The sequence below is a fragment of the Primulina tabacum genome, unplaced genomic scaffold, assembly GCF_025594145.1.
Source record: "Primulina tabacum isolate GXHZ01 unplaced genomic scaffold, ASM2559414v2 Contig1025, whole genome shotgun sequence".
Classification (NCBI taxonomy): domain Eukaryota; kingdom Viridiplantae; phylum Streptophyta; class Magnoliopsida; order Lamiales; family Gesneriaceae; genus Primulina; species Primulina tabacum.
In genome coordinates, this window is record NW_027460055.1 from 8210 (window position 1) to 13067 (window position 4858).

General features: G+C 34.8%; 1 long non-coding RNA gene across 1 annotated transcript; it reads left to right on the top strand.

Annotated features, from left to right (window-relative positions):
• Positions 1–2180: 2180 nt before the first annotated feature.
• Positions 2181–4221, top strand: LOC142535441 (uncharacterized). Its single transcript, XR_012817542.1, has 2 exons — positions 2181–2417; positions 3250–4221. It is a non-coding gene; the product is annotated as an uncharacterized LOC142535441 (long non-coding RNA).
• The last annotated feature ends 637 nt before the right edge of the window (positions 4222–4858 follow it).

The following is a 4858-nucleotide window of genomic DNA, read 5'->3' on the forward strand; positions in this document are numbered from 1 at the left end:
GGACCTTTTATCATGACTTCTGCTCGTTGCATACCTTGATCAACTACTGTACGAATAACATTTGCTGCTGCAGTTTGAGCGGCAAAAGGTGTGCCTCTTCTCGTACCCTTGAATCCACAAGTACCGGCGGAGGACCAGGAAATCACTCGACCCCGTACATCTGTAACTGTGACAATGGTATTATTGAAACTTGCTTGAACATGAATAACTCCCTTTGGTATTCTACGTGCACTCTTACGTGAACCAATACGTACATTCCTACGCGAACCAATTCTCGGTATAGCTTTTGCCATATTTTAGCATCTCATAAATCTGAGTCCGAAATATATGGATATATCCATTTCATGTCAAAAGAGATTTATTATTTTTACATTGAACCCTTTAGCGAGTCTGATTATCCTTGTCTTTGTTTATGTCTGGGGTTGGAGCAAATTACTATAATGCGCCCCCGCCTACGGATTAGTCGACACTTTTCACAAATTTTACGAACGGAAACCCTTATTTTCATATTTATCATTCCTTATCTTAATTCTGAATCTACTTCTTGGTAGAAAATAAGTTTCTTGAAATTTTTCATCTTGAGTCGTATTGAATAAAAAGCACCTAATCTTTCGAATCCTTGTTTCGGAGTCGATAAATTATACGTCCTCTCGTTGAATCATAACGACTTACTTCAATTTTTACTTTATCGCCTGGCAATATCCGTATAAAACTACGTCGGATCTTTCCTGAAACATAACCTAGAATCAGATCTTCATTATCTAACCGAACCCGGAACATGCCGTTGGGAAGTGATTCAGTAATTAAACCTTCATGAATCCATTTTTGTTCTTTCATTCCAGGTAAAGCCCCCTTGAAGTATCAACTAATGTACGAGAAACGCTATTAGACAACTTCTTTTTTTTACAAATAGAAAGAGAGTCGTTGGATATTAAACGGATTACCATATAGAACACAACAACTCTCCGCCAATTCTTTCTAGTCGAGCTTCCCGGTCTGTCATTATACCTCGAGAAGTAGAAAGAATTACAATCCCCATCCCACCTAAAATTCTAGGAATTCGTTGAGAGTTAGAATATATTCGTAAACCAGGTCGGCCAATCCGTTTTAAATTTAAAAAATTTCTATAGGGTCTTTTCCTATTCCTTCTATGTCGCAGGGTTAAAACCAAAAAATATTTGTTTTTTTCTTGATGTTTTCTGACGTTTTCGATAAAACCTTCGCGGAAAAGTATTTTAACAATATTTTCGGTAATATTAGTAGATGCTATACGAACAACTCGTTTTTTATCCATATCAGCATTTCGTATAGAGGTTATTATCTCAGAAATAGTGTCCCTACCCATGATGAACTAAAATGATTGATGTCTCAAAATTGGATATAATTAACATGTTTTTCTTTTTTTTATTGGTTTATGAATATGAAGTTGAAAGGTATATACGTGAGACACAATCTAGGAATTAATCTAGTTCTTAATTTATTTCTTTATAAAGATTTCACGATCTCTTTTTATTTTATAATACCTCGGGAGCTAATGAAACTATTTTAGTAAAATTTAATTGTCTCAATTCCCGAGGAATTGCACCAAAGATTCTAGTTCCTTTTGGATTTCCTTCTTGATCAATCACAACTGCGGCATTGTCATCATATCGTATTATCATACCGTTGTCACGTTTAAGTTCTTTACAGGTACGAACAATTACAGCTCTGACTACTTCTGATTTTTCTAGGGACATGTTTGGTAATGCTTCTTTGATCACAGCAACAATAACGTCACCAATATGAGCATATCGACGATTGCTAGCTCCTATGATTCGAATACACATCAATTCTCGAGCCCCGCTGTTATCCGCTACATTTAAATAAGTCTGAGGTTGAATCATATCAATTTTTTAGTCTATTCTTCCAATTCAAAGGATGAAGAAAATAAAAGAAATATTGTTTGTCCAAAAAAAGAGACCTGTGTGGTCTTTTTTTCATCCCTAAAGACTCATTTCTGTGGGTTCTTTTTTTTATCCCGAACTAATAAATTGAGTTCGTATAGGCATTTTCGATGCTGCTGTTAAAATAGCCCTTTTAGCTATATTTTCAGTTACTCCACCTATTTCATATAGTATTCGACCCGATTTAACAACTGCTACCCAATATTCGGGGGATCCTTTCCCTGAACCCATACGTGTTTCAGCAGGTCTTATGGTAATTGGCTTGTCTGGAAATATGCGTACCCATATTTTTCCCCCACGGCGTGCATTTCGTGTCATTGCTCGTCGACCGGCTTCGATTTGTCTAGATGTGATCCAAGCAGGTTCAAGTGCCTGAAGAGCATATTTACCGAAACAAATACGATTACCTCGATAAGCCATTCCCTTCATTCTTCCTCTATGTTGTTTACGGAATCTAGTTCTTTTGGGGTTATAGTTGATGGGTGTTTTGGAATTCCATCTCTACTACAGAACTGGACGTGAGAGTTTCTTCTCATTCAGCTCCTCGCGAATAAAAGGCTTCAAAATGGAATTTCACTTAGATTTTAATCTATATTTCACTTAGATTTTAATCTATATTAAATAGATATTCACATTTTTTTTTTAAATTTATAAAAAAATAAAGTTTTCGCGGGCGAATATTTACTCTTGCAATCTCTATTTCCGCGCTAGGACTTGTTCATGACTTCTCAGAATAGATGAATAGATTTCCGGTTCATTTCGCCGTCCCGACTAGCGAATCATTAAGATTCATTTGTTCAATAAAATCTTTTGCGTTCACAGGTTCCATCGTTCCCATCGCCTCGTACTTAATGGTTAGGTCCGAATTTGCAATGGAGCTAATAATCCAATTTATTCTTGAGTCAACCTTCTTAGTCTTTATTGGCTCGAAGCTCTTGATTTCTTTCTTCTGATTCGTTTAATATTTAGTTCATTATGGATGAATCAACTAGTATTGATGCTTTATTACACTGTTTTTTTGAGAGGACTTATACATAGACCTTACATATTGGAATTCTATAGCAATATTGATATTCTTTTTCTCTCTTTCTCTCATCCTTCCGTTTATCCACACCCTTCTTCTGTATATTGTTTTAAACTTAGAATTAAAGTTAAAAGATTTCAGTTGCTACAAAGATATGACCAATTTATCATATTTTGTCTGGTTCTTTAGATCCAGATAATACGAAGTGATGAGTTGGTTTTCATACTATGGGGCTGGTCTTTTTTTTTAATCCTAACCCTAACCAACGAGTCACACACTAAGCATAGCAATTATATCAAAAGGTGAATCGGATTTTTATTCAACCCTATAAAGAATTAAAAATTAGAATTGCTTGTTTTGATTAATCAGAAAAAGAACGAAGAAGTTTCCCTTTTTTTGTTCTATCAATGGGAAAAACAAGTCAAGTTTTCTTATTCCTCTTCTTTGTCTAGAAAAATCCAAATTTTGATACCTAATACCCCATAGATAGTCCGAACAATATAAGAACAATAATCAATTTTAGCTCGAATGGTTTGCAGGGGAACCCTGCCTTCTCTGATCCATTCGACACGTGCAATTTCTTTTCCATCGATACGTCCTGCAATTTGTACTTGAATCCCTTTTGTATCTGCTTGTTCAGTTAATTCAATAGCTTTTTTCATTGCTTTTCGAAATGAAACTCTATTCTTTAATTGTCCGGCTATAAATCCTGCAAGAATATTAGGGTTTCCGTAAGGTTTTGCAATTCTTGTGATAGCAATGTTTAGTTTTCGGTTTCCATAATCAAATTCTTTTTGTAGGTTCATCTGTAATTCTTCGATTCCTCGTGGTCTACTTTCTATTAATAACTTTGGGAATCCCATAAAGATTATGATCTGGATCAAATCGATTCTCTTTTGAATCTCTATACGTGCAATCCCCTCGGTGCCGGAGGATATTCTCATATTCTTTTGTACATAATTTTTGATAAAATCTCTTATTTTATGATCTTCTTGTAGACCCTTAGAATAATTTTTTGGTTGTGCAAACCAAAGGGAATGATGACGTTGGATTGTACCAAGTCTGAAACCAAGTGGATTTATTTTTTGTCCCATACTCCTCCCCTAATATCTATCATCATATATCCACGAATCCATTTGTTCATAGTCAGCATTTAGAGATCTATCTTTCACTACAAGAGTTATATGACAGGTATTTCTTTTTATCGCATAACGACGTCCTCGAGCTCGAGGTTTTAATCTCTTCGCGGTAGTACCCTCATTAACTTCAGCTTTACTAATTACTAAATCGGCTTTGTTGGAAGCCATATTGTAACTCGCATTTGCTGCTGCAGAATAAACCAATTTAAAAATTGGATAACATGCTCTATAAGACATGAGTTCTAGTATCATAAGTGTTTCCTCATAAGAACGTCCACGAATTTGATCAATTACTCTTCTTGCTTTATCAGCAGATAGAGATATATGTCGACCTAAAGCGTATACTTCTGTTTTTTTTTTCTTTAGCATAAGGTTTGTCTCCTACTAATAAATCATAAATATCTATCCATTTTTTTTAAGATAAGATTATCGACGAGATCGATTATCATTTTTTGCATGTCCTCGGAAATTTAAAGTAGGTACAAATTCTCCCAATTTGTGTCCTACCATACGATCTATTATATAAATAGGAAAGTGTTCCTTACCATTATGAATAGCAATCGTATGGCCGATCATTGTGGGTATAATGGTAGATGCACGGGACCAAGTTACTATTATTTTTTTTTCTGCTTTTTTATTAAGCTTTTCTATTTTTATTAATAGATTATTGGCTACAAAAGGATTTTTTTTTAGTGAACGTATCACAGCTAACTCCTATTTCTTTTTTGTAAAGACGAAAAAAGAAATTCTAT